The following is a 13,452-nucleotide window of genomic DNA, read 5'->3' on the forward strand; positions in this document are numbered from 1 at the left end:
GTATGAGGCCCAACGTTTGCCTTATACATGATCGTCATACGGGTATGTTGCGGGCTATTGACTACTTGCAGAACGGTTGGGATGAGAAGGGACTTCCAGCTAAGTGGCCTGATGTTCGGAGTCGGTGGTGCATGCGTCACATGGGTGCAAATTTCTACAAGCAATTCAAGAACAAGCATCTTATGGAGCTCTTTAAGAGGCTCTGTGCACAGAACCAAGAGAAGAAATTTAATGAGTTGTGGGACAAGTTGGATGAGTTGACAACGAAGCAAACAGAGGAGCAATCTTGCAGACCACAAGTTGAAGGTGACGAGCCTCCCATACCTCTTGGTGCATTACATGATGACCCACCAACAATGAGAAGGAGGTCAGGGTCGGCCATCAGAAATTTCACTCAGTGGATTGAGAATGAGCCTAAGGAGAAGTTGTCTCTATTGTTCGACACCGATGGATCTCGGTATGGCATAATGACAACCAATTTGGCAGAGGTGTACAACTGGGTAATGCGAGGAGTTCGGGTACTTCCATTGGTTGCTATTGTTGAATTCATCCTTCACGGCACGCAAGCGTACAAGAAAATTGGTCCGTCCATGGCCGATAACAACATAGTGTTTGGCAACGTAGTGACAAAGTACATGGAAGATAAAATCAAAAAGGCACGGAGACATAGAGTTGTTGCTCAAGGCACACAAGTGCATCGGTATGAAATAATGTGTGTTGATAGGAGCAGGCGTGGTATCTATCGCAAGCAAGCCGTGCAGGAATGTGTCTTGAAGGCGGATGGTGGATGTACCTGCAGTTGTATGAAGCCGAAGCTTCATCACCTTCCTTGCTCACACGTTCTTGCTGCTGCCGGTGATTGTGGCATATCTCCCAATGTGTACGTCTCAAATTATTTCAGGAAAGAAGCAATCTTTCATACATGGAGTGAGGAGATATATGGGTTCGGGATCTTAGGATCTTACACAACGCTGAGTGCCCAAGTTTTTTATATTCCAGATCCATCTAAGTTAAGGGTGAAAAAGGGTCGACGCCAAACTAGACGCATCAGAAATGATATGGATGAGTCAGAAGCAGGTGGGAGGACTTTACGCTGCAGCAAGTGTGATCTGCGCGGCCATACTTACAAGAAATGCCCGAAGAATGCAGAAGTTCCAAGCGGCGCAGATGCTAGTCTATCTGGACAGGCAAGTGATGGTAGGCGACCACATGGTGAAGGAACAACAAGCAGGCGCGCAAGGCCAAGGCGTCGTCGCGCAGCAGGCGATTCCATGGTGTAACAATGCTATCGATTTAGGAAATAAAACGCTGTTGTGATGTGATGTGTGTTCGGACTAAATACTTCTATCGTGTAATTTCAATTGAATGTTGTTGTAATGAGTACCTCCGACTATTGTTGTACTAGTAGTATTGCGAACTATTCGGTGTTGTATCATAATGTTATCGTGATGAGTGTTCGGACTAAGTACTCATATCGTGTAACTGCAGCTATTGTTGTAATCAGAAATATTCCGTATGGTGACACTTTTGTTTGTTTGTACTCTTGTTTAATATGTGTTAGTAATTCGCTTATGAACATTTATTACTTATGTTGACTAATTATTTATATGTTTCTGACCAATCTATTTGATGCAGGTATGGTGTACGACACACCGGCGCTGTTGAACCGTGGGATTGACAGGAACCACCGCTCGTTCCTGTCAGCAGTCGAGGGTGCACAGCTCGGCACCTTCCGTCCACGCACGTCGCGCGAGTGGTTGCGTGTCGACCCCCGTCACATTCCTTGGTACGCGTATGTTCACATTTCAACTCAACTTTGCTTTGTGTTGTACTTATGTTTGAAGTTTGCTCTATACAGGTTGCGTGCGGCAGGCCTTCTACCACTTTGTAGGCTTGTTGAGGCGGCGGCGGACGACCGTGACCCAGCGAAGCGGTGGGATGCAGACCGGTCACTCCTTGTCGCTCTGGTAGACCGCTGGAGACCTGAGACGCACACGTTCCACCTTCCCTGTGGGGAGATGGCTCCGACACTGCAGGACGTGTCGTACCTGCTCGGGCTACCGCTGGCGGGAGCACGAGTTGGTCCCGTGGACGGTGTTGTTGGGTGGAAGGAGGATATCACTGCGCGCTTCGAGCAGGTGATGCGCCTTCCACACCTAGGACCGGCCAACACCCTTCCTCCGTACTCTACAGTCGGGCCTAGCAAGGCTTGGTTGCTCCAGTTCACTGTAAGTAAATAAGTTGTTATTATCAGACATGCTTATTTGCGATCAACAGAGTGTTTTGTACTAACATTTCATTTTTAATTGTAAGCGGACCTTCTGCACCCTGACGCTGATGATTACTCGGTCCGACGCTCCCTTGAGGCGTACCTGTTGTGGTTGTTCGGGTGGGTGATGTTCACTAGCACCCACGGGCACGCTGTGGACTTCCGGCTGGTCCACTACGCACGGTCCATCGCGGATGCTCAGCCACAGGACGTGCCGCAGTGGAGCTGGGGTTCTGCCGTGCTAGCAGCCACGTACCGTGCCCTCTGTGAGGCGTGCACGAAGACTGACGCGGGAGCGATTATCGCTGGCTGCCCTATGTTGCTTGAGCTTTGGGCAGCCGAGAGGTTTGCCATAGGTCGACCAGTGGTGGACAGCGCACCCTACGGGGTTGGTCGCAGCGCGCAGTGGCCAGAGGACGGTCCCACGATGGGGACTTACTGGTGTCGACGTGGGGTTAGTGCAACTTCGCTGCGTTATAAGTTTATCAGTCGTCTTCTTTTTTTTCTTCACATAACATGTCTAATTCCGATCATGTTTATTGCAGCGTCGTTACGCTCACGTCCAGGTGAGACGAGGTTACCCGGACTTCGTGTTCGAGTTTGACCGTCTCCAGCCGAGCGACGTCATCTGGGAGCCGTACACAGAAGAGGCCGTCGCTGCGAGAGCACCGCTAGGACTTTCGTCCTTGTGCACACGCGACCAGGCTTACTGGCTCACCATCCTGCTGATGGTGTTCGACATTTTCGTTGAGCCTCACTGCCCGCAGCGTGTGATGAGACAGTTCGGACTTAGGCAGGTGTTTCCGGGCAACGTGCAGCCGACCGTCCTCCCTGCCGACCACTCGTGAGTTCGGATTGTTCATTTCTAAATTTTTATGATACTTACTTCATTGAGCCATATAATTTACCTCTCTTCACAGGTTGACTCGACGGGGACATCTAGCAGGCGCACTTTGGGCTCCACGTGTACAGCAGTACGTTGACGACTGGGTGTTAGCTACAGAGGAGGTGATCAACGAGCTCTTCCCACACACGGAGGAGAACTACCGTGACTACCTTCGCTGGTACCTTCCTCGCACTCGTGCGCGTGTGACCTTCACTCCAGACGCCCCAGAGCCGCACGTTGCCGCTGTCACGGACGCGTATCCCACGCACCATGACCGAGACTACTTCGTGGGGGTACGTCGAATTTGTATTAGTTCTTACAATTATTTCATTTATCTTGCATAATATAGGACAACTACTGAATTTTTTATTTCCATCTTGCATAGGCTGATGCCGCACGGGATATCAGTGCCGATATCACCGCAGTCCAAGTGAGGTTGAACAGAGGTTTGCACTTGACTGACGTTGAGCAGAGGGTGACCTTCGACCGGATGCAGGAGAAGATGCGTGCGGTCATGCGCGTCTTCTCCTGTCGCAGCGCCGTGGACGTCGTACCTCCAGCTGGTCCGGTACAACCACGGCCTCACGCGCCTACCGTCGGAGCAGGACCTCGACCTACGGCACCTGTTTCGCACGGTACTGCTCAGCCCAGAGGTTTCTTAAGTTTTGTTTATGTTTTTGTACGAAAACATCACCCCGTCGTAACTTGATGTTCCATCCTCACAGGACCTCGTTTGCCTTCGAGCGCCCCTAGCTTCGGAGCAGTGCGACCTACAGCACCGGTTTCGCACGGTACAGTTCAGCCCAGAGATTAGTTCATTTTTGTTTCAGCTTTTGCACGAATATGTCACCATGTTTTAACTGCACGTTTCCTCATCGCAGGACCTCGTCTGCCTTCGAGCGCGTTCGCAGGCACGACCGGCGCTTCCGCGAGCTCCGCAGGGGCGTTCGCCACCTCTTCGGGCGCGTTCGCCAGCTCTTCCTCTCACGGAGCGTCGATCCCTCGCCCACACGGTACTTTACTTTTTATTAATACTATTAAATACATGTATGAAACTGATGGTCCTTGTCCAGCAGGATTTGCAGCCGGGATCTTCGGTACTGGGGCCTCTTCGTCTCACGCCGGTAGGACTGGTCCTACTAGCCAGTTCTACGACGACGACTTGCACGGTGCACACCACCACGACGTACTAGGCTCCTCTCAGCTTGGAGGAGCTCCAGAGGCGCACACTCAGGAGCAGCCAGAGGTCACACCTGTACAGGCAGGACGGGTTGGCCGTGCCGTACCCCCGGACCGACTCACGTACTCCCAGGGGCACATTAGGGCGCAGGGTAGGAGGGACAGGGGTAAGAGGCCTCGTCAGTAGTGTTCTACCTCTTCAGTCCTTATGTGACCGTTTCTTTTGGCTTATAAACTTGTAAAGCAGTACTACTTTTGCTATTACTACTGCAGTACTACTTGTGTTTGTCTCCTCTACATAGTTCTTTTCATTCATATGGTGCTAGAACAACTTATGCTCACGACAACACACTTTCGTACAATGGATTGACACAGTCAGAGTTACTTCAAGTGGCGGGCCGATAATGCAACCTGAACCGACCATACAGTTCATTCATGCTTGGATGGAGTACGAACGTCGGGTGGAAATTGCAAGCTTAGACTGGAGGAACAATCCATTAGGGTTACATAAATGGTCCGAGCGTCCAAAGTGTGGGTGCAGAGATCGCTGGCAGGTGGCTACATCCTTTGCTGAACAAACATTTCGAAGGAGATATTTTGTCTGCCCCAATGTAGACAACGATTTCGTTGTATGTCTAACCATTTACAAAATCCGCTATGATTTGCACAAAATTACTACCCAAACTGAATAACATTACTATTTTTACATGGCAATCCAAGGATGGGTGGATTTACTCGATGGATCGACAATGTCACTCCATCATATCATGGCCAGAAGATAACAGAGTCAGAAACACAAGTAGAGTATCAACGATTGAAGGACCACGAGAATGCAATGCATTCTGACCGACCTAGAAGGGGCCGATAGGTTACCGCATGCTTGATTCGTCGGGATCGACAAATTTGTACCGTGTATCGATGGCACTTCTTATCTATCTTATCATTACAATGTTTAATTATGGTGGTGATTTTTTGTATGCATAAGACTAAGGGCCTATTTGGATTGCTACCAAAAACATGCCCTACCAATATTTTGGTAATTTGAATAGTACTTGTGTTTGATTTCGATTGAAGCCTATTCATTGGTAATACGTAATCTAGATTTGAGATTATGTAGAACATTCTTCACTACAATTTTACATTTTGGCAGCAAACCAAATATGATCAAATGCAATTTTACCTTACCAAATATTTGGTAGTGCCAAAACTTGCTTATATTTTGGCACTAACAAAATATTTGTACGGTAACATTCCAAATAGGCCCTAAAAAATAATAAAATTGTATTTTACCAGTCTTGGAGATTTTAATCTTATATAGTTTTCAATATAAAAAATTTTGATAACTATTGATATTTATAAAAAATATAAAGCACAGTATAAAATCGCCCTCCCCCAGGGCGGCAAGGGGGCCGCCTGCAAAATTCCAGGCCCCCCGCCGCCCATTTGCAGGCGGCCCCCCGCACAGTACAAAATCGCCCTAGCGGAGGGCGGCAAGGGGGCCGCCTGCAAATTTCGTTGACGGCCGTCGCCCGAGAGCGAACGGCCGTCTGCCACGTCACTTTCGCCGCCCTCTGGGATGGCGATTTTTAAAAATCGCCCTCCCAGAGGGCGGTAGGCGACCACTTCTGTCAATTTTCAAAATGAAAAATTATTTTTGTAAAACTTTTAATAAAAAAATTAAAAATAAAAAAAATTCGCTTTCGGATGTACACGTGATAGAGTGACCGGGCGGCGCTGATACGCGATCAGCCGCGCGCCTCCACGCGCGCGCGATCACTCGCTCGCCTAGTCTCTCTCGTATGTAAGTACTATATACATCGTATGTATATACGTATGTATACTATACTATATAGTATATACATACGTGTATATATATAATTTTTATGAATATATTTTAATGCATAAAAATATATACACATATACAAAGTTTGTATACGTGTATAGAAACTTTGTATCGCATATAGAAACTCTACATATGCATATAGAAAGTTTATATACGCGTATACAAACACGTATATAAACTTTCTATATGTACGAATACGTACTTGGTATACATACGAATATAAACTTTATATTTATACATCTTTAAATAAACAAAAAAAGAACCAAACAAAAGATACACCAAAAAAAACCAGGCCGAATAGAACGAAAAAACCGGAGAAAGAAAAAACAACCGAACATAAACGGAAAAAAAAGGGGAAAAAAGGAAAACTCGCTCCTCCGGTCCTCCCTCGCGACGCGTCCGCCGCCCCCTCTCCGCGCGCGACACGTGTCCAGCCGCGCGGGGAAGGGGGCGCGCGACTGATCGCTAAATAGCAATCTCGAGTGATGGGTCGACAAACGTAACCTAGGACGTGCAACTATAGTTGGTCAAAAGGCCCATGGCCTTACGGTCTAGCTCAGGACACGGAGTTTTGGTCCGATCCAGGCACGGCTCAACTATTATTGGGCCCATGCCGGTCCGACCGACTGTTGGGTTGTGCCTGAGCCTCTTCCTCGATATGGCACGGCCAACGCTTCCGCAGGTCATAGCTTGTCAACAGCCGGTCCAAAGAGAAAAGGGAGGCAAAATAGATTTACTCCAGTCATATAAGACACAGTCCAAAACGATGAGGGAGCCCAAATAGTCTTATAACAGACAATAACGTGTAGCCTAAAGAGACGAGGGAGGAAAATAGACTTATTCTAAGGACGAGTATGGTGAACTAGTCGTGTCTTCGGGCCGATACGGCATAGCTCGAGTCTTACTAGGTCGTGCCTACGCCGTAGATACAGCCCGTGGGTGGGCACGGTGTGTCAGTCGGGGTGTGCCAACCCAACTGATCTTAGGTCGTGTCTTGGTTGTGCCCGAGGCGGACCATGCCAAGTAGCCAATTAGACATCTATATGCACGCACGTTGAATAGGGACTATTTCTATCATTCAATAAGAATGAAATCATTTTCATGTATACTTTGCACGTATAGGACTTGTATGTATTGAGTGTACCATCGTAGCCACTACTACCTCCGTCCCAAAATAAGTTTATTTTTCATTCATCACACACATACCAATACAAAAGCAAAAATACTATAATACATCTACTTTATCAAATCTCAATGCAACTATTCATCACTTTATCTACTCCTAATGAGGCTGTTCGCTTGTGCTGGCTGTCCTAGCGGCTATGGCTGTGGCCATTGAAAATAGCTGCCAGTGGCAGCAGCTTGGAGCTGCCGCAGCTGCAACCGATCAGCCTCAATATAATTACTCTAGAGGGAGTATTCCCCACTTTCACAAGTTCTGATGTAATGATATGATTACTCTAAAAACGAATTTATTTAGGGACAAATAGAGATGGCTAACAATGAACTTAATATGGGAGGTAGGAAGTATAAGGTAGCCATACAACTGCTACGCTGACACCAGCACCCATAGGCAAATCTGCGTATAACCTATGTAAATTTTACAATTTTATAATTTCATTAATATTGGTTTATTTTAGCACCTAAACGAAGTATTAAAGCCCGTGGTCATGACAGTTAGACAAGTTCGCACTTGTTTAGGCAGTTAGGCCGGATGGTGCCAATATTTATCTATCTATCTATTATATACTAAAAGTCCATTAAACGCTCCTAGGTCGTTAGGCAGTTAGGCCGGATGGTGCCAATATTTATATTTTCCTATAAACACTCTCAAACCGCCAAGTGGCACCCTATAAACACTCTCAAATCGCCAAGTGGCACCATAATAAATAAGAAAAATCTGACCATCTATTTTTACTTATGTTGGTGGACCCATTATTTTGAATGGTTGGATTTAGTTAGATCTATTTTATAAAGAAAAAAGAACATCCGGAACATCATATACGGAACCAACGTACGTAATGCCGAACGTACGTGCGTATGTACTGTACGTACTTCCCTGTTGTCTTTCCATATTTTCATTCATGTGTTATTTTCTACTTAATGAGAAAATAAAAACAAAAATACTTTTACAGGTAAAAAAACATAAATAGACCAACTAATAGGACTAGCAGCTCTCCCTATTTCTAAATCGCTACGTGGTACTATTAAATTAGAGAAAGTATTAAAAAATCTTAAAAAATACAAAGCGACGGACCATCGATTTCTACTTAAATTGATGGATTTAAGTTGTTAGATTTTTTAATAAAAAAATCCCAAACCTCTGTCCCTCCCTCCCCACCCCTGTGCAGTGTTAAAATCCATTAAACATTTTGTAAACACCTCTAAGCTACTATATCACATACTTAAATAAAATAAAATCTTAAATTTCAAAAAAAAAGACAATTATATAATAAAATTTCATTAAACATCTTACAAATACTTTTAATTCGCCAAGTGGTATCTTACAAATGCTCCTAGATCGTCAAGTGCACTCTAATCCAACCATCGATTTTTATTTAAATCGGTGATCCATTATTTTTATATTAGAAGGTTAGATTTTTTTTTAAAAAAAAAGCACACATTCCGAACCTCCCGTCACGTACGTACCAACGAGCTATGTTCATGAGAAATCATAATCAAAATTATTTTTACATTAAAAAATCACAAAGAGACCTCCACCTATTAGGTCTAGCACCTCTCGCTCTTTGACTCTAAATATTCTACAAATGCCTCTAAACTGCTACGTGGTGCTATTAAATTAAATAAAATGCTAGAAAATCTTAAAAAAAGAACAAAACATTTGGCTATTGATTTGTTAGTTTTTTAATAAGAAAAAAACCCCAAACCTCTCTCCCTCCCTCCCCACCCCTATGCGGTGTTAAAATCCATTAAACATTTTATAAACACCTCTAAGCTACTATATCACATACTCCTTAGAATTTTCAAAAAAAAGATAATTATATATAAAAGTTCATTAAATATCTTAAAAATACTTTTAATTCGCCAAGTGGTACCTTACGAACGCTCCTAGGTCGCCAAGTGGCACTCTAATCCAACCATCGATTTTTATTTAAATCGGTGATCTATTATTTTTATCTTAGAAGGTTAGATTTTTTTTAAAAAAAAGCACGCATTCCGAACCTCCCGTCACGTACTTACCAACGAGCTATGTTCATAAGAAATTATAATCAAAATTATTTTTACATTAAAAAAATCACAAAGAGACCTCCACCTATTAGGTCTAGCAGCTCTCGCTCTGTGACTCTAAATATCCTACAAATGCCTCTAAAATGCCACGTGGTGCTATTAAATTAAATAAAATACTAGAAAATATTAAAAAAACAACAAAACATTTGGCTATCGATTTGTTAGGTTTTTAATAAGAAAAAACCCAAACCTCTCTTCCTGCCTCCCTCCCCATCCCCGTGCGGTGTTAAAATCCATTAAATATATTATTAATGCCTCTAAGCTGCTATATGGCATTCTTAAATTAGAGAAAAATCTTAGAAATTTTGGGAAAAAAAACCCCAACCATTAGATATGACATAAATCGATGGACACATTTTTTCAATGGATTAATTGACACATTATATTAGGTCATTAGATCTATTTTTTTTTAAAAAAAAAGAACACCCTAAACCTTCTTCCCTCCCTCCTTTGCGGCATACGGTGTTAAAAGTCGATTACACATCTTATAAATGCTCTTAAGATATTATGTTATTCTCTTAAATCAAAGAAAATCCTAATAAAATTCTGACAAGAAAACAAAACATCCGACCATCGGTTTCGACATAAACATCTGACACATTATTTTAGTCTGTTAGATTAATCATTTAGAAAAACATCCCAAACCTCCCTCCCTTCCTGCCCATGTACAGCGTGCGCCATTCTTCTCTCTATTTTTTATCTCCTTGATAATTAAAATTAAAATTATCTATATGGGAAAAAATTACAAATGGACCTCCATTTATTACTTATATCATGTTAGGCATCTAAAGACTTTCTGCCAACTTAATTAATTTCTCTTGACATGCCTATACAAATTGACCTTGGTACTTTCAAAATAAAGTTTTTAGTACATAGATAAATATTTTTAAGAAAGATGATCATAGCGTTCGAATTACACATATGATCTACGAAGTCACTAATCATAGCAGGTATTCATCTAGCAATATAGACAATAGGGTGAAAATAAAGGTGTGGTTGGTTGAACATCATATCGATAAGCATGTAGGTTGTATCTAAGGATTTTAACTATGGAACAACCTTGCAGTGGCTTTAGCAATAAATCAAGTCAGTTCCTTTTTTTATAAGACAATACACTTTAGTGATGATTCACTAAATACATTATGACCATTACTTTGATATTTCAGGAGAGAAAATTTAGAACGTATACCTTTACCCCATACTAGGTTATGTGTTCTTATATTTTCGTCCCAAATTGCAAAGATCAAATCATTTCAAGGATGATTCATAGAATGAAACTATCCAAAAGAAAAAAAATAAAAATAGGCATGAAATAAATTGAAAATTGAACAAATGTTGCTGGATTTAAAACCAATACTTGATAGAAAAATTGAAACATTTTACAAGGACGGTTAGAATGAATATATATATATATATATATATATATATATATATAATTTTAAAATACAATCAAACAAAAAAATGATATTATTGAATTTGTTTTGAGGTTGTAAACTATCCTTTTGGCGAGTTAAAATACCCTAAATTTTATCATAGGAACCACCTCCATTGTTTCGACACAATAGTTTCTCATCAATTCAAAACCACATGATTTCAAGTAATTTTATTTTAGAATTTATATGTTGCAAGGATAATTATAAAAATATAAAAAGCTTTTCAAAGCACACAAAATAAATTTAATTTTAGTTTAGAATATAATACAAGATATTTTAATAAAAAGCCACCTACATATAAATATTCATAATAAAATTTTACTCATATTATACGAGAAGGTGCCCACGCATGTGCGCGGGCTACCTTTCTAGTTGGTTTAGAACTTCGGATACGTGTGGAGCGCCACTGTGCCAGCAACCGGCCAGTGCATGCAAAATAGCTATAAGCCACGAGCTTTCCCCGTACGAAATGAGGAGCGTGTGCGTGCGTCGCCGGAAAAAGGGAGCAAACTGAAAATGACACGAGGCGATCGATCGAGAGAGGGAGAGAGATATTTTGCACGCTACGTACAGCTTACACGAGCCGAGCCCGAGAGTCCCGTGGCACTCACGCGCGTAAAGCCAAAAGGGGTTTTTATCACTAATAAACCCCACCCCACACGCCATCTACGACTATGTTTATGTTTAGTTCACACTAAAATTTAAAAGTTTGATTGAAATTGATATGATGTGGTAAAAAAGTTATATGTATATGAAAGGTTTGATGTAATGAAAAGTTGAAAGTTTGAAAAAAAAATTAGAACTAAACAGGGCGTACCTCGGAATTATCATCATCCCATGCACTAGACCAGGCCACTAGTTAAGCTGACACGACACGAGATTAATCACCCAGTCCCAGAAAGAGCGGCCCGATATATGCAGATGCAGATACGCACGCGATTCGACGGCAGAATCAGTGCGTTTTCCCGTACTCCGTCCCAGTATTTGTCCAAGGCCCCCCGGCAGCTAGCACGAGGGCGCTGCGAGCGAATGGACGGCCGTGAGGAGGCGAGGGGCCACCGGGCGGGGGCGGAGTCACGTGGGAAGGACGGACACGACGACGTCGCGGTGGCGGACGAGACGAGAGCAAAGGGGGCATCGCGTCGCGCCGGGCATTTCCTGGCCGTCAATCGGAGCGGAGGGAGGGTCACGCGACAGCGGTGGTGGCGCCCAACAAACTTTTCGATCCTGCAGGTGCGAGCATCGGAGCGTTTTGTATCAGTATCAGTGTGTGTACAGTGTGCTGCTCGCTCGTCGCGACGTGAGGATGGAACGTTGATCGCCTGCGACCAGGGACCGGGGGCGGGGCGGGCGCATCCCATTCCCATGCGTTTCCCGTCCTCTCACTCTCCTCAGACCCTTCTGGGGTGTAGGCACGCACGGATCGATCGGTTTGGCATGGAACGTACTACTACTACTGCTACTCATCCTGTAGGCTGTAGCAAATCATGCAAAATGATCCACTGCTACTGGCCCCTACTGTAGCAAGTAGTAGTAGTACCAATTAACCTCTTGTCAAGACTTGTAGTATCTACCTCAGGAGGCCATTTTACTTTACTGATATTTTTTATTCGCCCTTTTCTTTTTAAAAAAATACTTATTTTGTCCTAAAATATAACAATCTATTACTTTCTTTACTTCAAAATATAGGATGTAACCATCTTTTTTTTCATAATAAAAAGACATGCATGTATACAATTAACTAATACATCCAATTTCTCTAGATTCATCTTTTTTTTATTATAGAAAAACCATCTACCCTCAACATCCCTAATCATATTGAGTGCATCCATTATATTTATTATGGTAATCCAAATGAGGAATTATATTTATCTTTTTATATGGCTGAATCTCTCTTTAGTCCGAATGTAACTCAAATTAATATCCCGATCATACGAAACCGTTATTTTATTTGTTTTTCAAGTGTTGTTCATAATCAACGTGGAGTTTACTGGAGATCATTGTCGTGTCAACTGTTGTTTCTATGCATCATTCTACTTACAATAAGGCCAAGCGTGATTCAACAACCACACCCAGTAAATTATGTGATACCTGTATATTGTGTGTTGCGTTTATTACGCTTTGCTTTAAGATATTGATCAGCATCATTTTGACTTGAATTTAAAAATTTTGGTTTTTAAGAATATTTTGTGAAATACATAGTACAAACCCTCATATATTTTTAGGGATAATTTAAACATATGTTTTAAAATAATTTTCAAAAACTACATATACTTTAACAAAATTATCATAAAACAACATATTTAAACCATGGTAACATAAAACTATTGTTACTCGAAAGCATACATTTAGTATTATCTTCATAAAACAATAAATTTTAGATGTGCTATCCCTATACCTATTAACATAGTAAAATTTTAAAATGTGTAATTCTCCGAGAAAATCGATGCTCCGTGTTGCGAGGAAAAAAATGACACTGAATATATAGTTTCTATATACAATTGCTTAAATTTATAGCTTTCTAATAAATTTGTTCATTTAGTTTTGTGATACTATAAATTAATAAATCTATCTATAGTCTCATAATAATTTT

The 13,452-nt window shown here is 42.3% G+C and overlaps 1 long non-coding RNA gene across 1 annotated transcript; it reads left to right on the forward strand.

The window, feature by feature from the left end:
• Window positions 1–3,742: 3,742 nt before the first annotated feature.
• On the forward strand, window positions 3,743–4,531 carry LOC136355453 (uncharacterized). The gene is made up of 4 exons (XR_010739706.1): window positions 3,743–3,790; window positions 3,881–3,946; window positions 4,037–4,168; window positions 4,232–4,531. It is a non-coding gene; the product is annotated as an uncharacterized lncRNA (long non-coding RNA).
• The last annotated feature ends 8,921 nt before the right edge of the window (window positions 4,532–13,452 follow it).

This window comes from Oryza sativa, chromosome 2, assembly GCF_034140825.1.
Source record: "Oryza sativa Japonica Group chromosome 2, ASM3414082v1".
Taxonomy (NCBI): domain Eukaryota; kingdom Viridiplantae; phylum Streptophyta; class Magnoliopsida; order Poales; family Poaceae; genus Oryza; species Oryza sativa.